The sequence below is a fragment of the Erythrolamprus reginae genome, chromosome 3, assembly GCF_031021105.1.
Source record: "Erythrolamprus reginae isolate rEryReg1 chromosome 3, rEryReg1.hap1, whole genome shotgun sequence".
NCBI classification, from domain to species: Eukaryota; Metazoa; Chordata; class Lepidosauria; order Squamata; family Dipsadidae; genus Erythrolamprus; species Erythrolamprus reginae.
Window position 1 is genome coordinate 217,651,200 of NC_091952.1, and position 23,313 is coordinate 217,674,512.

A 23,313-nucleotide genomic window follows, 5' to 3' on the forward strand; every position below is an offset into this window, starting at 1 on the left:
ACAGTGATTCCAAACAACAGAACCTAAAAATGTGAAACTTAGAATCAATGAGCAATAGTAAATAGTACTCCAAATATACAGATTTATGAATATTTAAAAATTCCACGATTGCCCCTTTAATTCACACTGGAAGACAACACAGTCTTCTTCAAGAACTGCTAGGAAGCCATTGCTAGTGCGATTTTGTCCCTAATAACAGCTGATGTCCTGTCCACATCCCATTCCAAGCTCTCCTAGTTCCTTTAATGGAAGTGTCTATAAAGATCCTCCTTAAAATATGCTTTTCCAGCACACTTAATGTCTTTTAATGTCTTTCCAATTAAATCCAGATGTGAAAAGCTTAAGGAACAGTTCTCAGGACTGAAAAAGATGACATAAATCTTGCAGCTGACAGAGATCCCACTGAGCTTGGTGGAGGAAACTCACAGAGGACTTGTTGTGGGCCAGGAAAGCTGCTGGGTATAAAGACAGATGTGCACACTTCTATTGAAAATGCTGAAATAAAGTCTTTTGAAACAGACCAGGATACTGCAAATCCTACAAGATCAGCCAGATCCTGTGGGAATCGCAGGCACCCAGTGAGCCTGTGATCTCTCACATTACCCCAGCACAGTTAATTAGTACAGCGAATGCTAAGCATTTCACAGGAGGTCCTTCCCCTCCTTTCTCTCTTAATGAATAAAGGATCTCCTTTTCTTCAAGAACATCACATGCTGTTTTCAGTGGGAGTCAAAAGGATTGCACATTTTGCAGGATGTGTTCATCACCCTACAGAATCCCAGCCAGCTTCCTATCCTTACACAAAGCTGTCCACGGCCTGCTTACAAGATGTCATATTAATTACAGATTTGCACTAATCTGATGATAATTTATTTACTCCTCAAATTGAACAATGCTGCTATATTGTTTATGCAGCTGGCAACCGTCAAAGTAATTTCTACAGAATGTTTTTTTCCTCAATAGGTGATAAGAAGTGGATTTTCCAGCACATGGTCCATTTCAGGGAACTGGGGAAAAAAAGTCCATACAATTCAGTTTCCTAGGAATTGTAGTGGTTGATTCTAAAGCTACTGAAATAGATTGCAATTATTCTATAATACAGTGATACCTTGTCTTACAAACTTAATTGGTTCCGGGACGAGGTTCTTAAGGTGAAAAGTTTGTAAGATGAAACAATGTTTCCCACAGGAATCAATGGAAAAGTGATTAATGCGTGCAGGCCCAAAATTCACCCCTTTTGCCAGCCGAAGCGTCCGTTTTTGCGCTGCTGGGATTCCCCTGGGGTCCCCCTCCATGGGAAATCCCACCACCAGACTTCTGTGTTTTTGCGATGCTGCAGGGGAATCCCAGCGTTCCCAGCGAAGAGAGCATCAGTGAAATTGCAGCATCGCAAAAACACTGAAGTCCTCAAAACCCCACCTCCGGGCCTCTGTGTTTTTGCGATGCTGCGATTTCCCCTTGCTGGGAAACCCCACCTCCGCACTTCCATTGCCAGCGAAGCCCCCGTTTTTGTGCTGCTGGGATTCCTCTGCTGGGATTCCCCTGCATCACCACAAAAACATGGAGGGGAGCCTCAGGGGAATCCCAGCAGCGCAAAAACGGGTGCTTCACTGGCAACAGAAGTCCGGAGGCGGGGCATCCCAGTGGTGGCGGTGGGTTTGTAAGGTGAAAATAGTTTGTAAGAAGAGGCAAAAAAATCTTAAACCCCAGGTTTGTATCTCAAAAAGTTTGTATGACGAGGCGTTTGTAAGACAAGGTATCACTGTAGTTCCATATTCAATTAAATATAAATTTGAAAGGTAAAGGTTTCTCTGTCCAGATGTGTCGGACTCTAGGGAATGATGCTCATCCCTGTTTCTTGGCCAAGAGTTGTCAGAAGACATTTTTTTTGTCGTAATGTGGTCAGCATGGCTATATGGCAAATGCACACAGAATGCTGTGAATACTCCAAGATTGGAAGGTGTTTTTTTTTTAAAAAAAGTCTGAACCATTTGGTTGAAATGGTATGCTGTTTCCTGCCAGAGCAGGAGGTTCAACTAAGAAGACTTCCAATGTTTCTTCCAACTCTGTTATTATGTTATCTTCCCACCAAAGTGGTACCTATTAATCTATTCGCATTTGCATGCTTTTGAACATGGGTAGAAGCTGGATAAGGAATGGAAGCTGACCCTTTTGCATGGTGCTTGGGTCTCAAACCCAGGCTATCAACTTCCCACTTGACAAGCTCAGTTTATTTAACCATTGAGCCACCACACTCCTTATTGCATAAAGACAATATATACATAAATAAATACATAAATACATAAATACATACATACATACATACATTTATACACACACACACATATTTATTTATTTATTCAATTTCTATGCCACCCAACTCCCTGGAGACTCTAGGCGGCTCACAGCAGAAATATCATAATACAAAACCCACTAAAAACAGTTAAAAACAGTTTACAATTCACAGTTAGACCCCTGCATACTGTTCATGGCCGGATCTTTCTAGTTACCACCATAACATGTATGCCCTCTTTATGGACCTCTTAGGAATGAGGTAAGGTCCACAAAAAAATTACAGTTTTGCACTGTAATTTAATACAATAGAACATGATTTTTTAAAGGGGGGAGGGTAATCATATTAACTATATTAATCACATTCATTTGAAATTCGAACTTCATTAAATTTAATATTTGACCAGTCCTTGCCATTTCTGTGTCTTTATTCTTTCTTCCGTTGGGGATGCTGCCTCATTTCAAAAACCATGTTTTATTCCCCCAAATGTTGTGCGTCTCTTAACTTAAATCAAGAAATTAATATTTGTAATAATAACATTAAGGTATATTACTTGACAATAAATAAATTATTTATTGCAGATGCTTTTTGGATAAATGACAGTGAATCAGCTTCAACAATTTTGAACAAAGTCCATCTCTGTTCCGTGTTAATTTATAATGCTACATATATACTGTATATCACGCTGAAAGCATCTATAGCTCAGAAAAAATAGAGTGCATGGGTATGGGGTGGTAAGGGTATAAACTGAACTCAGAGCTTGGACAGGGATATGAAAGAAAGGTCACATTTGTTCCTGGTCGCTGATTTATTTAACCCAGGTTGGCTGCTCCTGCTGTAAATTCTAATATAGTTCACAATGCCAAGTAAACCTAACTTTCAATGTTTGACAGCTAAGAGTTGAACATTTAAGAAGGTGGTGGTGAAAATAAAATAGGGAGATTCTGTAAGTATTTCACTCTGTCACTGGAATGGACTTAGACAGAAATTGTTAGAAAAGGCTTGTTTGATTTCTCCTTCTTAGATTAAACATCATCTATCTTTTCTCCCTTGAAAATTTCTGGCAATCTTTGGGAGACCAAGAGAGTGCTAATAAACCTGGTGGGTGCTGTTATCTTTTCAAGAGGGCATAGCACTACTTCATCATAGGCCAGGAAAAAATATCTCAAATTTCAATCTCAAGACTCTTTAGTAGTTGCTTCATCTGGTGCAGAAAAGAATGTGTCTATTTTTTAAATCAGGGAGAACACAAAGAAACTATTGTTTTTTATAGTTTTGTATTTTTTAGTAAACTATTATCTAGGTTTCAAGGTCTGATGATATTGTGTGATTATAGATAAATGATATGTTTATAAACACTTCAGAGTTTTAGTCATTAAAAAAGCTGGTCCAAACAGTTAAATTAGCAGAGTATCATAAATTCAACCAACATTTTTTTTGAAGTATGAATATTTTATAGATCCACATGGAGTATCTTTAACTGAGTATTTAGTTTCGATGAATATGAAAGTAAACATTACATTAATTCTAAAAAATAGTAATTCCATATATTTAAACATATAAGCAACAATGTGAAATTCTAAGGCACATTTTCATTGACACATTTTCATTGAAACTCTAAGCTATTTGAAGAGCCCTAGATTGATGTAATTTTTTCTATGACTAAGGAGGACACAGAAAACTAATTGCTTCTGCTCCCCATTAGTAGAGAACTAGATACACAGACAATAATTGCTGATGGACAATTATTAGAGCTATTTGCTATCAGGCATTTTTCCATCTGGCTAAAACGTATTTGACACTGCTTAACTCAACAACTGCAGCCCCACTTTTCCTCCAATTATCCTAGAGCCAATGTAGTGACAATGATAAGATAGGAACCGGAGACACCAATTAGTACTTCTTTAGGTATGGAAAACTGGTTGGGTGACTTATGGCCAGTTACTTTGTCTCAGCCTTAGATTGGGAACTTGAAAAACCTCTCTCTGTTAACCTGCAGTGTACCAGTGTGATAGAATATGATTTTTAATCTTCAGTGGACCAACTGCTGATAAGTACATCCACATCCACACACCAGATATATTAAGAACATTAAGGGTTCCCATACTACTCAAGGTTTAGGTCAGAACAAGATCCAGTGCGTTTCAATTAAGTCTCCATCCCACTGCCTTTCATTTTGATGTTGCAGAAAACAATTAGGACCAAGCTCTTTCACCAAGGTGTTAAAATTGTTGCTAGAGGAAGAATGCCAAGGAATACTTTATTGAACTGTATCATTTGATTCTACTTAACTGCATTTGTTAAGTTTTGGCTCTCTCCTACTTTGCCCACAATAACAACTCTATTCCAGCTAATGTTATAGTCTAGTCATTCTGCTGCTCTGCCTGGTAAAATACGTGGTCTTCTAGAATGTGCTTTGCATTTTGTTGGGGAAGTTATTTCTGTTACTCATTTATTTTTTAAAAGCTTGTTAGTGGCTTTTGCAGTTCAAATGACAGAGGTTTAAATGTAAAGCCTAGGGCTGAAATTAGCCCATATAATCTGTGTATAATATGCATATTCCCACAAGAAATCTGGTATGATTATTCACATTTGTCCACCACCTGGTCACCATCTGGTCATCATCTTGCTGCATGTTTATAAAATTTGTGTATGGCAGATAGACCATGTGAATATACACTAAAGTGTGTGATTCCTTTTTTCGTTCCTCAGGTTTTTTAACCACAAACATCTGGTTTATTTGCTCATTCATGAAAAAACTGCTTGTAAAATAAATCTCAATTCAATATGTTATAATCAGTGCATTATTATTGTGACAAACTAACAGGTGTTTTGAACTTCAGTTGCACCAACATACCTATTTATTTAAATATTAGACTATTAAATATCTGAGAAAATCTTTTGTCATATGCCTTCTTTTATTTTCTCTGCAAGAAGACAGATAAATAAAAAACCATCCACGACAAAAAAGCATATGGAATGTGGATTTGTATTTGTGGAAAAAGGAGAATTCTGGATGAGCAAGAAACTGACAAAATGAGTATGAACCTAAAGTTGTGATTTGGTATAATAAATCTTCATCTATTCAGAACAAAAGTGTTATTATTTACAGACTAGGAAGTGATACTATTTGTTCAGTCCACCTATGAAGGCCAAGCAGGTTGTGTAATAGGTCTCCTCAAAGTTAATTCAATAACTTCTGAGAACATAAGATATTTTAAAACAAGTCAAGCTAGGTCCATCTAGTTCAAGATTGGACAATCTTTTGAAACTGCAGCACTTAGCATTTGGAAAGAGCTTGGAGACTGCAATGGAGAGAGAGATACCTCTGCTGCCAGGCATGGGGGAATTGAGATACTCTTTCCCCCTAGGCCTTTACAATTTTATGCATGGTATGTCTGTATGTATGTTTGGTTTTTATATTAATGGGTTTTTAATCGTTTTTATTATTAGATTATTATTGTACGCTGTCTTATTATTGCTGTTAGCCACCCCGAGTCTCCAGAGAGGGGCAGCATACAAATCCAATCAATCAATCAATCAATCAATCAATCAATCAATCAATAAGATGCAAAGAGATGTGGCTTGGGTTGTTGAGTTCTCTATATTATGGTTTGGGCAAATAATTTTGAAGTATGTTTGTAAAAGCAAAGTTAAACTTATTTTTTTAGCAATTATAATGAGGAAACTATGGTCTTTGATAAACAGGGCTTGTGAGCTATATGCAACCTTGGGGTAACAGCAGATCAATATTGTTTTGATCAATATTGTTCAAATTGACTGTCAGGTTTTCTTCTGATTTTGGCATCCCAGCTTATCAGGAAATGATAAAGATTGGATACTTTTTCCAGGCCCAAGCCTCACTGTAAATGGCATTCTGTATCAATTGTTCAATTGTCTTTTGTAAGGTTTTTGTAAGGGACTGGAGACTAAAACAAACGAAGAGTGTTTGCATGAACTGGGCATGAATAGTCCAGCAAAGAGAAGGACCAGGGGAGACATGATAGCAGGTGTTCCAATATGAGGGGCTGCCACAGACAGTAGTGGGTCAAGCTATTCTCCAAAGCAAAGAGTCAACCTAGAAATAAGGAGCAACTTTCTAATAGTGAAAACAATCAACCAGTGGAATATCTTGCCTTTGGAAGCTATGAGAACTTCATCATTGGAGACTTTCAAGAAGAGATTGGACTGCCATTTGTCAGAAATAGCATAGGCTCTCCTGCTTGAGCAGGAGGTCGGACTAGTTGACCTACAAGGTCCTTTCCAACTCTGTTAAAGTTAAAATGTTTCTTTGCTGACTAACTTCAACCACTATTTTGAATTTCATGCATAATACTAGCCTGCCCTTTTCCCTTATGGTATTATTTGAAATTTGGAACATTAAAAACCTTGGAAAAGTACCAGAGAAAATGTGTACACAAGTTAACGAAATACAAACATTTCTTGGAAATATGCCTCTATTTCATCATAGATTAAAAAGACTCTCTAGATAGTATGCCAGGTCACTGGACCTGATCCAGCAGGGATGATAAAAACTACCAGAACACCATGCCTTGATGATGTGCTAACAGAAATTTCCCACCAGTCTTGGTTATCTCCTGCATCCTCTCTAAAAGTAACTAACTTTATTTGGAACATTATAAGACTCTTATTAAACTACACTGTCTAAAATATAGGAAATAGATATTATTTTCTACTATAATAGCAGCTCTCGGTTGTAGAGGGAGTTGAAACTGCTCCAGGAACTTGTTTTCTGTATTGCATAAAATTATAAAGGGGGGGGGGGGAGACTGTTAAAGACTGCAGAAATTTATGGCAAGATTAGACATAAATCACCCATACAGAACAAAACCACTGAAGCCATGCTCCCACTTATATGGTCAATCATTAATCTATCTTAGTCTCATTTACCAGGGGTCTGGTAGGTAACAATTACTGAAGACACTTTGAAAGTCACCCAATTTCTCCAGGAAGTGCCAGGTACCCCAAGAATCTGACTCCACACAAGTATTGACAAGGTTTCGTACAAAGGAAGGAAGAAAGGATAACTAACAGGAAAACTGGCAATATTCTAAGATCCAATTCATAAAAAAGGGCTTACCGTATATACTCGAGTATAAGCCGACCCGAGTATAAGCCGAGGCACCAATTTTTGCCACAAAAACTGGGAAAACGTATTGACCCGAGTATAAGCCGAGGTTAGAAAATGCAGTGGCTACTGGTAACTTATAAAAATGGAAAACAATAAAATTACATTAATTGAGACATGTTTTAGAATATTTACTTTAAAGAAAACCAGTAAACTAGCTCTGTAAATTTAAAAGAGGGTAAACAAATTAACAATATTAACAATAAATTAAAAAGTAAAAAAAGTAGCTCGATCAGGAACAAAGCTAAAACCTAAGAGTTAAAATCCTTCAAAACTGGATTCCTTCTCATCATTAATTGGATTTACATTATTGTTCTGTTTTTATATATGCTGTGAACCACCCTGAGTCCTTGGAGAGGGATTGCATACAAATCCAATTAAATAAATAAACAAACAAACAAACAAATAAGTGTATCCAAAGAAGAGCTTCAGCATTAGCTGCTGTGAGGTTATCAGCATAGAAAACCAAATAGATAGATAGATAGATAGATAGATAGATAGATAGATAGATAGAAATAGATAGATAGATAGATAGATAGATAGATATAGATAGAAAGATAGATAGACAGACAGACAGACAGATAGAAAAATAGATAGATAGATAGATAGATAGATAGATATAGATAGAAAGATAGACAGACAGACAGACAGATAGAAAAATAGATAGATAGATAATAGATAGAAATAGATACAGATAGATAGATAGATAGATAGATAGATAGAAAGAAAAATAGTTAGATAGAAAAATAGATAGATAGAAATAGATACAGATAGATAGATAGATAGATAGATGATAGATAGATAGATAGATAGATAGATAGATATAGATAGAAAGATAGACAGACAGACAGACAGAAAAATAGATAGATAGATAGATAGATAGATAGATAGAAATAGATAGATAGATAGATAGATATAGATAGAAAGATAGACAGACAGACAGAAAAATAGATAGATAGATAGATAGATAGATAGATAGAAATAGATAGATAGATAGATAGATATAGATAGAAAGATAGATAGACAGACAGACAGACAGACAGATAGAAAAATAGATAGATAGATAGATAGATAGATAGATAGATAGAGATAGAAAGATAGATAGACAGACAGACAGACAGATAGAAAAATAGATAGATAGATAATAGATAGAAATAGATACAGATAGATAGATAGATAGATAGAAAGAAAAATAGTTAGATAGAAAAATAGATAGATAGAAATAGATACAGATAGATAGATAGATGATAGATAGATAGATAGATAGATAGATAGACAGATAGATATAAAGATAGACAGACAGATAGAAAAATAGATAGATAGATAGATAGATAGATAGATAGAAAGAAATAGATACAGATAGATAGATAGATAGAAAAATAGATAGATAGAAAAATAGATAGATAGAAAGATAGACAGATAGAAAAAGAATTCCTATCTAGCTCTGCCTCATAACACATTATTAGATCCTATCCAAGCAAGGACAGCAACTACCACAAAATACTATTTTTTAAACAGTTTAAATCCTTTCAAAGGAGGGGGAGGAGAATCTGACAGCAGGGGGCCTTTTTAATCCGACTCACCATTGCAAATGGCTGCCTTCTTTGCTTGAGTTAGGGAGAGGAACTACGGGGTGCCAGAGGGGACAAAAGCTGGTGCCTCCTCGCTCTGGCTCAAGCAATGGCGCCCTCGTGTGGTGACTTTGTCAATGACCCGAGTATAAGCCGAGGCTGTGTTTTTCAGCCCATTTTTGGGGCTAAAAAACTCGGCTTATACTCGAGTATATACGGTATATCCCATTCATTTCAAACCCTATTCTATCTCTCATAATTGGAGTTGTGTCTCTTGGCTGACCAGTTAGCTTAATGTAGCATGACTGGATCTGTTTGGTACTAAATCTAACCTAGCTGGCTCCTTTCTAGGATTCCCATAATGCATTTAATTCCCAACTCAGTCAACTTAGAAACATTGGGGGGACATGGCTGAAAAATTTGTGTAGCATCTATAAGATTGAGTCATTTACTGCAACATAAGCTTTTTAATTATGTATACCAGTGGTTCTCAACCCATGGTCTGCGGACCCCAGGGGGGCACAATATCATGACAGGGGGTCCACAAAAACCTGAATGCTATAATTTAAATCTTTTGTTAAGTCTTAGGGATCTATAATCATAGTCCATGGACACAAAAGGTATTTAAAAAGGGTCTGTGGTTAAAAAAAAAAAAGGTTAAGAATCACTGATGTATACTATATTCCCCAAAATGACAGCCAGTAGTGGTAAAGGTATCAGGCTAGACACTGGAAGTCTCTGGGTTCTAATCCTGCCTTAGGCACAAAGCCAGATGGGTGATCTTGGGCCAGTCATTTTCTCCCAGCCCCAGGAAGGAGGCAATAGCAAACTACGTCTGAAAAACCTTGTCAAGAAAATTACAGGGACTTGTCTGGGTAGCATCCAAAAATCAGACAGGACTGAACAGAAGAAGAAAAGTGACCATAACAATCATCACAATGTATCCTTAATCTTTAAAGATAGCGAAAACACATTGGTGTTTCTCTTGCAACTAAGTAATATTGTGAAACTCTACTAGAAAATATTGAAAGCATTACCCTTAATCTGAATAATTGATAGTAGAAAAAGAAGCAATGCATTGTTTAAAAATTGTTTTAATGAATTTAACAAAGTGTAGTGGAACAAAAGACATGATGTAGAGACATGGAGAGAAAAAAAACCCCAACAATGAAAACCATGCTACTTGTATAGATTTCAAATGAGATTGTATCAGGGGTGGGTTCTGGTTTTCTTTGCTTCCGGTTTGCTCCTTTACATGCTATGTGGGTGCTTTATGTGAGTGTGTACACATACAGTGCTAAAACCCAGTTTCTGCACATGTGCAGAAGGAAAAATCCAGATAGCAGTACTTATGGCGCCACCTAGAGAGCTAGTTTGGGGGCATGACAGGCCTGCATCACTGCTGGTTCAAGACCCAGACTCATGTTTTTACCGGTTCCATAGAACTGGTCGGAACCGGGAGGAATCCACCTAGAGAGTTTGCATAAATATCTTTGGGATTATATAAACAGAAATAAACAATGTGTAAAAGATCATACACTAAATAAACAATGTGTAAAAGATCATACACTAAATAAAAAATTGAATGTCTGGGATAAACACAGAAAAACAATTAGTCCAAATTCTCTTCTCTTGTTTTGCTCTTAAATGTTTTTTTCTACAAATAGAAAAGCATTAAAGCTCATTTAGTCTGCAAGGTTTAATTATTAATAAGACAAAGATTTTCAGAGACTTAATTTACAATGGTAGAGTCTACCTGACTAATTTCAATATTTTCAGATAAGTAGAATTGTACTAAAAGAGTTGCAGAAACAAGTCACTAAATTTCAAAATCTCATAATACATTAGAAAACTGGAACAAATTTGGAAAATTTGCTGGGCCTTATCTATAAACTGTTGGCAAAGTATGATTAACAACCCAAATAAGAAAAAGATTGTATGGTACACATTGAAGTAAATTTGAATGCAGTAGTAGAGAAGCAACACTAGGAAATTCAATAGGAAAGGAATATTAAACACTACTTTATGTAGTGTTCTTTATGCCACCCAATTTTATTCTTCTCTGACAAAGGTTCTGCACTGCAGATTCCAATCAGCCCTGAATCTTGAATGCCGAAAAGTGCTCCTGATTTGAATAATTTATATTACTTCTAATGCTGCAATTTTTTTTAGAAGAAAGAAATGCTTTAGTTACCCTCACTTTTTAGACTATCTCTGTATTTATTTATTGATTGATCGATCTATTTATTTATTGATTGATCGATCGATTTATTTATTTATTGATTGATTGATCGGATTTGTATGCCGCCCCTCTCTGGAGACTCGGGGCGGCTAACAGCAACAATAAAGCAGTGTTCAATAGTAGTCTGATGTTAGAAATAATTAAAAGCCCATTAATATAAAAAAACCAAACATACATACATACATACCATGCATAGAATTGTAAAGGCCTAGGGGGAAGAGGGTCTCAATTCCTCCATGCCTGATGGCAGAGGTGGGTTTTAAGCAGTTTACGAAAGGCAAGGAGGGTGGGGGCAATTCTAATCTTTGGGGGGAGTTGGTTCCAGAGAGCCGGGGCCGCCACAGAGAAGGCTCTTCCCCTGGGTCCCGCCAAGCGACATTCTTTAGTTGACGGGACCCGGAGAAGATCCACTCTGTGGGACCTAACTGGTCGCTGGGATTTGTGCGGCAGAAGGCGGTCCCTGAGATAATCTGGTCCGGTATTATGCTTATATGTGAAAACTAGCATGATAGGGGAAACTGGAATTGCTTTGAAGCATGTATTTACAAAAAGATTATCTGTGAAAGACAATCAAGGATATCAGTCCGAAAGATTTAAGACTAATGGATTATTGTATGATTTCTAAATTTATTCACGACCCTTTGGAAGGATAGTTCAGAATCCAAGTGTACTTAATCTGTTCCAACATCATTATCAAAATCTTAATTTCTCCCTGTTAATATTTCAAAATATTAGTGAGGATTTCCCTCTTTAAAAATCAGATATATTCTTGGCAGAGCATTTTCTGCTCTATGTTTAACAACTGTAGCTTTAATAAAAACTGTAGTTTCAATCTATTTATACAGATGTTAAGTTTAATGTTGCAATAACTTCCTAAGTACTTTTCAGGGGGGAAAAAATCAATGATCTCTTGGTAAGATTCCAATCCTCTAGTAAGGAAGCCAATTATAGTGACATCGTATCATTTTAATTTGTCAATATTTTCACATTGAAATTCATTAATAACTGTCATGTACATAGAATGCAATCTCAGTGATGTCTTGATTTTTAATCATCCCTCTAAAAACTCCACATTCAAGATTTCCCCCCCACAAATCAGTTATTTTGCATATATTTATTCTTTAGGTACTACAATGTGGAAAAATATATTCAGGTATTCTATCCTTATTAGTCATACAGTCATACAGGTAGTCCTTGACTTTTCAACTGTTCACTTAGTGACTGTTCAAATTTATAACACCACTGAAAAACGTGACTTATTACCATTTTTCATATTTATGACCATTCCAGCAATACTGTGTATCCATGGTCCCAGGATCTACATTCAGATTTATTTATTTGTTTGTTTGTTTGTTTGTTTTTTATGCCACCCCTCACCGTAGGCTCGGGGCGACTAACAACAATAAAAACAGCATATAACAAATCTAATATTTAAAATAACTAAAAACCCTTATTAAAAATCAAACATACACACGTTTGTAAGAAGAAGCAAATTTTTCCCATAGGAATCAATGTAAAAGCAAATAATGTGTGCGATTGGGCAAACCACAGGGAGGGTGGAGGCCCTGTTTCCTCCCAGGAGATTCCTAGAGAGGCCCCATGGAGGCTTCTCCCTGCCTTTTCCGGTTACCGTTTTGGGGACTGGGGTTTGTAAGTGGAAAATGGTTCTTGAGAAGACGCAAAAAAATCTTGAACGCCCGGTTCTTATCTAGAAAAGTTCGTAAGTAGAGGCGTTCGTAGGTAGAGGTACTGTTGTACAACCTGGAATACCAATCTGCTTAAATCTAAATAAACTGCAAGCACAAATTATTTTTAAAATACTTTTTTTTTCTTAAATCTTCCTACCTCTAGCCTTAGTTATCTTTTTAAGAGGAAAGTATATCTTGGCAAGGTTATTTATTTCCAATGTTGATCAGGGTTTTTTTTATGTACACTATTAACTTTCATACTGTACTACTTCCACATGACTGCTTGTCAAACAGATATCTCAGCAACCAAAAACAACTCTTTTTCTAATTTAAAGATCGCTTCTAAGTTTAACTTTTCTTTCAACAGTAACATTTTTAAGTGATGGGGAAAATGCACCTACTATTCAATTTTAGTGGTGACTTAAACCCAAAATAAAGCTCAGAACTCATTAAGAGATGTGGCTATTATTCAAAAACAAAGAAGGCACATGTTATGAAAACAGCTTTTAAATACTGAGATAATTTATCTTCATTATATCAATTTGAGTGCATTATACTTGAGCGAACACAGTTAAAACATCATGTAAAAGGAGAAAAGTATGAAAAGTATGTGAAGATTATGTCTATGAATAAGGTACGTAAATGTATGTAGGTATGTAATGAGGTACATAAAAGTATGTAGCAATGGGGTTTTGTGTATTTGTTATTAAGGGATTTTTTACAGAGTTAATTTCTAGATTTGGGTATAGTAAATATTCCAACACTTTATATCTTGTTAAAATGCTTCTTTACACAATTCCACGGTCCTAAAACAAAGCATGCACATTGTTGGGGGCTGGAAATGAGTGCGGTTAAGTAGAAGTGACAATCAAGTTGCATCCAAAAATAAGAATATTTAATGGGGAGCTCTGGCAAACTCTTCAGAGAAATGTCAGGAGGGGAAAAAAAACCCAATGTGACAATGACATGCCCCACAGTTCTGATTCATAAACCCCTCTGAGATGACAGCCTTTTCCTTTGTACACTGCAGCAGGAAACAACAATAATGAGCAATTCAAAGGAAGTTTGTCTTTCCTAATAAATTTATACAAAAATGACACACATGGCTTAAAAGAAGCAACACTTAATTTAACAGGGAGAGAAAACAGACTGCTCATTAAGCAACTGATTCTGCAAAATGCTATGCTAGTAGCTCTCAGAATCCAGCAAACATGGTCTGTAAGGTAACAGAATGATCCAGACCCTTTCTCAAACAGATCCTATTGGTACTGCTTTGTACTAGTTTAGCTCGCTTAGGTATGAATCCAGACACATATAACAAATTAAGAGGCTTCAACAACATTGGTGCCTGCATGTGCTCATGCACAAATGGCTAACGTATATGTGTATGTGTATGTGTGTGTGTGTGTATGTGTATGACCGGGAGTCACTGCTCACAGTCACTCATGCCCTCATCACCTCGAGGCTCGACTACTGTAATGCTCTCTACATGGGGCTACCTTTGAAAAGTGTTCGGAAACTTCAGGTCGTGTAGAATGCAGCTGCGAGAGCAATCATGGGCTTTCCCAAATATGCCCATGTTACACCAACACTTCACAGTCTGCATTGGTTGCCAATCAGTTTCCGGTCACAATTCAAAAGGTTGGTTATGACCTATAAAGCCCTTCATGGCACCGGACCAGACTATCTCAAGGACCGCCTTCTGCTGCACGAATCCCAACGAGCAGTTAGGTCCCACAGAGTGGGTCTTCCCCTGGGTCCCGTCAACTAAACAATGTCGCTTGGCGGACCTAGGGGAAGAGCCTTCTCTGTGGTGGCCCCGGCCCTCTGGAACCAACTCCCCCCAGAGATTAGAATTGCTCCCACCCTCCTTGCCTTTCGTAAGCTTCTTAAAACCCACCTCTGCCGCCAGGCATGGGAGAACTGAGATACTCTTTCCCCCTAGGCCTTTACAATTTTATGCATGGCATGTCTGTATGTATGTTTGGTTTTACAATAAGGGTTTTTAATGGTTTTAATATTGGATTGTTATATGCTGTTTTACTACTGTTGTTAGCCGCCCCGAGTCTACAGAGAGGGGCAGCATATAAATCCAATAAAATCCAATAAAATCAAATATGTATATGTATATGTATAGCAGCTCCCTCAAACAAGGTTGTGAAAGTAGCAGTAGAAATATTAGATGGATAATTTTTAATTTTTTGTTCATCGAATTATTTTTGAAATCTGTGAAATCTTGCTAAATCCACTTGAATTCTTCATGATCCCAGATGAAGGATTTTTTAGTTTCGTAATTTAGTTTCACAATTCATTGCAAGTACATGATGATGATGATGACAACGACAATGAAAATAACAACAACATTATTCAGGAGTTAAACTTTTTCCCAATGCAAAGTGCATTTTTCCTGAAGTTTGCCTGCTCTGTATATCTGTTTCAAGAAAGAGGCTGGAAAAAGATATTGGAGGACTAGAAAATGCAGTAATAAAAACATGAAAAGTAAATATAGTTTTTATAAAGGTAATTTTACAGCTAATGCTTCTGGATGCCAAACTGTCTGCCAACCTATACTGAAAACTAGTCACTTGTACCAATATGAACAGAGCTTCAGCCTCATATGTTTAACGTGCATGATCAATCAGAGGAATTGCCCATAAAAATTTGCTGAATGAGATGTTTGGCTACTCATTAGATATTACCAGGTAAAGGTTGTTTACAGCATCTTTTCTCTCTCAATATTTATCACAGAAAGGTAATTCCAGCAGTTAGCCGTCACATGCCCAAACCTCCTAATTCTTGTTTTTACTGGAAAATCATGCACATTTTGTTCTAATTAGAGCACTTAAAATGGGCAAAGCAGCAGAGGAGAATGCTATGCTTTGTTCCTGCCACATTCTTAGACTGAAAATTGTTGGGACAAATCTATCCATAATATAATACAACTAAAGTCTTATGCCCTGAAGGAATCAGGCCCCTGAAAGTTCAGGCAGCCAATTCCAGGTTTATTCGATCATATGAGAGTGCTTATTCACCCGTTAGGAATCCCATAAGATTTTCATTCAGCAGAGATTTTTTTTGCTGGATTCCCACCTCTCAACGAAGAGAAATTAACATGCAATCATGCATGAAGATGTCTGAGCCAGCTGCCGTGTATTTGAAGTACGCCCCAGGTTAAGATTAAAGCATGGTATCGAGCCAAGTAAATTGACCTAACCAGCAGTTTTCTCTAAAAAGAACACTGAACAGAACGATAATACCGCTTTTAATTTCCTTGCGTCAGCAGCAAAGATAACATTTGATCGTAGGTTCACATCATTTACAAAGGAAAAGAAAATCACTTACACACACATAAGAAATTTTATCTACTCATTAAATTGGCAAGAGAAGCAATGAGGTAGCTAGAAATTTACAGGGAGGAATTAGATACACAGATAATGAATATTTTTTTTCTCCTTGCTTCTCTTTATCCTCAACTAAATATATATAAAAAAATCCTCACCCACTACTGATCAAAATACTGCTTGAATAGCAGAGATTAAATGAAGGCACAAAGTATTTATCATATTCTTTTATGTTTCAGTCCGTTCTTGGGATGTTATCTTGAGATATTTGGAGGGGGGAAAAACCTACAGTATACTCACAAAAGAGGTGCAGCCTTTATATTCTCCAATGCCAACTTTCCTTAGGTATGACCTTCAAGCTCAATTTGCCATGCAATCAATACTTTACCATGAAGATTCATGATAATGAAAGCATTTTTGTTACACTGGCATCTGTCTGCTGCGCATTCACATAAAAGCCTTTTCATACATTGCAGTTTCAGGTGTATAGTCTAACATATATTTAGAAATGTAAAGCACTTGGGCAAAGAACAAAGGTTTGTTTAAAATCCCCAAATCCACCATACCAGGTTGAAACTTAACCTTATTTATGAAATCTACTGCTAAGTATTGCTGTGTGTTTTCTCAGAAAGAAGTAAAATGGTCTTCAAATCCATCTTTAACCAATGTTGTCAGTACAGTGGTACCTCTACTTAAGAACACCTCTATTTAAGAACTTTTCTAGATAAGAACTGGATATTCAAGATTTTTCTGCCTCTTCTTAAGAACCATTTTCTACTTAGGAACCCAAGCCTGGAAAAATTTCCCAGGAAATTTGAGAGCGGCATGAAGGCCAGTTTCCTGCCATTCGCCCTGGGTTTCTCTCTCTGGCACAGTGTATAGGAGACAGCCTCGCGTGGGGTGTATGGGAGGCGCTCCTCCTCGCCGTCTCAGAGTCCCTCTTTTTTTTTTAAGTCTTAAAGTTTTGGGTTTTTTTTTATTATACTTACCTGACCTTCTTCCTTTGGTGGCGACTCTCCTCCTCCTCTTCTTCCTCCTCCTCCCACCCAAATTCCGAGCTTTTATTTCTTTCCTAATGGGTTTGCACGCATTATTTGCTTTTACATTGATTCCTATGGGAAAAATTGCTTCTTCTTAAGAACATTTCTACTTAAGAACCTGGTCACGCAACGAATTAAGTTCTTAAGTCGAGGTACCTGTACCTGCATGCATTCTTTCTCAACATGCTGAACAGCCTCAATAGGTTACATAACATGCCTGATACAATTTTATATATTTTCCATGAAAATCCTGGGCTCCTCTCTATGAACTATACAGTATATTGGGACCTGTTCTCTTTTAAATTTCCAAAGTTATTGGCTGACCCTTCTTTAGCAATGGATGCACGGGGATTTTATAATAATTCCAGGACAATTATAGGTATTTGCTGTGCATTTATCCTTTCAGGAGATCAGAGATATGAGTAATAATGTTGTATTGTGAGATGAAATGGAGATCACACTATTTCAAGAGGGAAAAAAGTCACATTCTGACTTGACATACTCATGCACGTCAGTCCTTTCAAAGTACAGTAGACTGGACTAGGAGACCATGGTCATGTAGGTCAATACTACTCTCGTTGTAAAGTTATAGAAACAGAATCTTCCAAATCTGAATGGGCCTCCCTCTTTTTATCTTTGCATGAACAAGGAAGGAGCTTGTCTGAGATGTCTGTGAATGTTACTTTACTACCCCTTACTTGGAAGCCTTTTCTCTGTCTGTTGCCTTGGCATCATATCTTCCTTCTATCCCTCAAGGCCATTTCTTCTTTCGTCTACATAGATTAAAGTGCTGTCCTTTTAATTTTTGTTATAATTTTTCGACTGAATGTTTTTAGAGATTTACAAACTTTCTTTGAACCATGTTTTGAACAGACCTAGAAACAGCTAAGTTCAAATGCAAACAAATTAAATGAAAATTTTATGCACAAATGTAACTAATATCAACATTTAAAAAAATAACTTTTCTAATTTTACTTTCATGTCATTTACAGGAATATTTTTGGGGAGGGTTACTTATTATTTCTTTAAAAATATAGACAGTTTCTTACTGTACAAAAATGAATACAATTTTCAAATATCCATTAGGATATTTACATGATTTGCTATAGGCTTAATTTGTTTAATTAATGCCCTGTTTCCTCCTAGGAGATTCCTAGAGGCACCATGGAGGCTTCTCTCTGCCTTTTCCTGTTACAGTTTTGGAGGCTCGGGTTGGTAAGTGGGAAATGGTTCTTGAGAAGAGGCAAAAAAATCTTGAACACCCGGTTCTTATCTAGAAATGTTTGTAAGTAGAGGTGTTTGTAGGTAGAGGTACCACTGTATTTGTATTTCTACTTTCAAATTAGTCCTGAACCTGGTGACTTCCTGAATAAGTATGTAGAGGTACCACTGTATTATAAATTAATGGAATGTCAAATGTGATGTGCAGAATACTGTTTCTGACTTTTTCTGATCAAAAGAATTTTAGAATTAAAATCAGATAAAGCAAGGAGCCTTGTGGATGCCAAGTAATCTGTGAGCATACTTGTGTTCATGATACATTGCTAGGTCTAGACAACAGAACCAGAAAAACCAGCACATCAGATCCCTTAATTTACCCTTAAATTAAGGGATCTTACACACTATTTTTTTCTCCACTCTGGTTCTGTTGTCTAGACCTGTAGAAAATATTGTTCATCAAAAGCTCACACCTAAAAAGCTCATGTATACACTTCAAAAGTATTCCATGCAAAATATTTCATGCAACATCTATGTATAATTCTACAGCGTATTATAATGCAAGCAGGCTTCGACTTACCACATCGAGTCCTTGGCAGCCCACAATTTCAATGATAAGTCGAGGCAGTCATAAAGCAGGTCATCATATGATTGTGCCTAATTTTGCAACCTTTTTTGCAGCAGTTCTAAAACAAATGAGACAATCATTAAATGAAAGTTTTATTTAGCATTACTCCATTACACTCCATTTACTATGGAGTGATTTATTTATTTTTTTGTCAAAAACCAGGAATAACACTGTTTTCTGGCAAAAACATTGTAAATGGCCATAAATGCAGACCAGTTTCTGAGCACCCAAAATACAAATGTCTCAAACATCAGAACTTTGCATTCTGATTTTAAGTCATTTTTCAGAGTCTGTTGTAACTTTAAAAGGTTGCTAAGTCAAAGACTACTTGTAAGTGAGCTTTCCTTAGCATCTAGACCAGTGATGGTGAACCTATGGCACGGGTGCCACAGGTGGCACAGAGAACCATATCAAGTCTACGGAGAGGGGCAGCATACAAATCTAATAAATTATTATTATTATAATTATTATTATTAATAATAATAATAATAATAATAATAATTATTATTATTATTATTATTATATCTGCTGGCATGCAAACCATTGCCCTAGCTCATCTCCAACATGCATGTGTGTGCTGGCCAGCTGATTTTTGACTTGCACAGAGGTTCTGGGAGGGCGTTTTTGGCTTCCAGAGAGCCTCCAGGGGGATGGGGAGGATGTTTTTACCCTCCCCCGGCTCAAGTGAACCCTTTGGAGGGGGGGGGAACATGAGCCTACTGGGCCCACCAGAAATTGGGAAACAGGCTGTTTCCAGCCTCCAGAGAGCCTCCAGGGGATGGCGGAAGCTGTTTTTGCCCTCCCCAGGCATTGAATTATGGGTGTGGGCACTAGTGCATGCGCAATAGTGCACGCCCACGCTCTTTCGACACCCAAGGAAAAAAAGGTTTGCCATTACTGTTCTAGACCATAATACAGATACTAAAACCAAAAACATGTACAGATGAAATACATAGTCAGAGCATACATTAATCTTATTAAGCCTTTCTTTACTTAGAATATTATCATCCTCTTGCCGCTTCATGGATAAAAACCCATTGTAAATTGCTTTAGGGCATAATTCCTATAGTACTCCAAATAAACTGGTGCAATTAAACCCTAATTTTAAAATCTACCACCAAGTTTAACTAAATAAAGAAGAATTATGAGGTAACGGGGTAATGTAAAACTCAACATTGAGTTTAAGTTTTCACTACATTGCAGATTAAGTTACCCAACTACTTTTTCTCAGTTTTAGTGCAGAAGGTGGAACAATATTTTATTCCTCTTCAGAGGAATAAGGAATGTTACCAATATCTTTAATAAGAAAAAGAATTATGGATTGCTCTAAAGAGAGCTGTGATATCTATGAAGTTCACATCATATTACAATGTAGGATTTTTTAAAAAAGTTTAAAACAAAGAATAACATTATATGTGTAGAATTTGCTGTCTGTTGCCAATCCTTATTCTGATTAAATTTCATTGTTCTGACTCAGTGCCTAATAGTCCTGTCCTGATTATTCATGTGAGCTATAATATAGGTAAAGTATAAACCTGTTTGAAATAAAAGAAAATATTTATATACTTATCAAGAATACTGAAATCAATGTACAAATGAATGAATACTCTCTGGTTACAAGAACAAAAAAGGACAAAATAGAAAGGATGTCTTCTCTTTATGTTTAAATTGTCCTCCCTTTACTGTAGCTCTATTCCCAACTTTCCACAATTTTCTGCTCCACTAACTTAAAAGTAACTTCCTTTTTTAAAAAACAAGTGACAGACAACTTGAGTGACTGATTATATTGTGCCAACACTTTGTTTTTTTTTCATGGAGGCCTTGGTTTAAGAGGATGGATGTTAGTGTAAATGACAGAAATGGAGCTTCACATAGGATTTCACTCCTGTTCAAAGACAAGCAAAGGCAACCTCAGTGAGGAGCAATCAACTTGACAAATGGATGCTGTTCAACCCTGTGCCTCCCACTGAAACTAGAGAGCCTGATTTACACAATTTTTTTCCTGTAAACTTAAAGAGCAGCAAATTCCAGACAGACTTAATACTGCTTTGCTGTACAATGGGTTGAGCTGGTAATTCTACTCATATAATGAAATCTGATAATAGCAGTGAGGAAAAAACACAACAAAAAGAATAGAACACATTAACAGTCTTATAAAAATACACTTAAGACTTACAAATCTACAATAAAAAGAAAAGCAAATTGGTTGTACGAAAGAAAATGTTATGTGGTAATATTACCTAAGGTTCAAATAGTTCACCTGATGATATTCGCAACTCACAGAATATCTAGTGAATAAAAGCATTTAAATATCAAAAACTTTGAACACAGGGATGTGTTGTTCTGTCCCTGCTCCCAGGCCGTACTTTATTGATAAATGAAATAACGAAAAAGAAACAAAGGCATTCGTATTTGGATTTCTTTCCTCAACCTGGCATTTCTTAACTGTTTAAAGAGAAACATTTTTATTTAAGGCATTAAGGCTTATTAAACTTAATAGGACATCTGAATCAAAATCTGTGCTGTAATGTACTTTATTTTAGCTGTTCTCTATTATGGGAAGATCAAGTTTGGAAAAACTGAACAGAAACCGTAAGAACAGTAGAACCATCAGTGCATTGGCATCAATAATTTTCACCTCTGTAAAAGCTAAATATTGTGAACATTTCGGTTTCCTATTTATGTTTCCGTAGTCACAAATAAAATGAATTGGAGGAGGACCCCTTATATAAACATTTCATGCTGGAGTGAATGGACCTCAACAGCTGCTGATTTGGTGACACTGAGAACTCCAGTGGAGCTGTCCTGCTGAATTAACGTCTTGGAACTGTTAAGAAGAAACTTCAAACAGACCTTGTTTAGCAGGTGGTCAAAGCTTTCCCTCTGTGGGGATCATGTGAAGACTAGCAGAACAGCCACTCAGTCATGAATCAGGCCTGTCAATAGTTGCCTATTTTCTCAACAGGTTTCTCGATCATAGTCCAAAAGCATTCCTCCCACAACATCCTATTCTTCTACATAGATTCTTACAAATGACCACAAATTGGAGATCAACAATGTTGCTTGTATTGTTAATTTTAATTATTGATTTGTATTTAATGAAGAACAGGAGTCAATATGATATACAAGAGGTATACACAGTGTTAAATAAACAAATTTGGGGCTAATTTCATACTGCTGCAAACTGAAAGCAATATGTTGGTGCTCCAGATCTGAAGGCTGTATTTGAGAAGCTGTTTATGAAATATGTTTCTGATGTCCAAGCCTGAGGTTTTTCACTATTCTTCAGAATGCAATAGAAAAACACAAAATGCTCTAGCATAATTTTAATTTCTATTTTTTTTCCTGATGTTCACTTAAAAAAACAAATTGCAGGTAGACATCAGGTTGAACTAGTACCCTTCCCCCTCAAATCAAATTTACAAACTAGGGTAAAATTATTTTGGGAACTGTATTAGTCATACACATCAGAGACTCAGCAGTAGCCAATGAGAGAAGCATGTCAAAAAATTAAGATGGCTACAACTACATGACCAAAGCCCTGACTTTTTAATGCATACACCTATGTAAAAAGGTCAGGGATTTAATCACATGGCCATCTTAGGTTTTGTGATATCCCTTCCGTGCAAATATCTCTGATGCAGCTAGAAGTTATATAATCCAAACTTAATTTTGGTATCAAAAGAAAAAAGGGAGAAAATAACCCTATCCTGAATTTAAAAAATCATTTACTGGACCTCTTTGTATAATTAGCTTCGGCTAATTTGTTGAAGGAATTAAGCAATGTTTATAGTATATTCATTCATATAAAGAATAGTTGGAAAGCCACTATCCTAGTTTCATAGTATAATACAAAATCAAAGTTGGAAAAAAATAATTTTGCAGACAATATAGATCTACTTCAGCCTAAACACTTTAAAGGTATATCAAAATGCTAAACATTTTCTTTTAATATAGAGCAACATGGAGATTCTGTTCATGTAAAAAACAAAGATAGGATCTTTGATTTTATTTTAATTAATACAATGAACAATGTAAATAGTTTGGATCTAAATTTAAATGTAAACTGGTGCACCTGATTGAAAATGTATTTCTAAATAATGCAAAGGAAACAATGCTTTTTAAACTTAAAATATTTAAAAT

General features: G+C 36.4%; 1 long non-coding RNA gene across 1 annotated transcript in view; it reads right to left on the minus strand.

Annotated features, from left to right (window-relative positions):
* The window catches only part of LOC139165048 (uncharacterized), a 213,169-nt gene that overhangs the window by 84,533 nt on the left and 105,323 nt on the right, over positions 1 to 23,313 (minus strand). The window contains exon 4 of the long non-coding RNA XR_011558734.1: positions 19,123 to 19,228. This is a non-coding gene — a long non-coding RNA (uncharacterized lncRNA). The remainder of the gene's footprint in view (positions 1 to 19,122; positions 19,229 to 23,313) is intronic.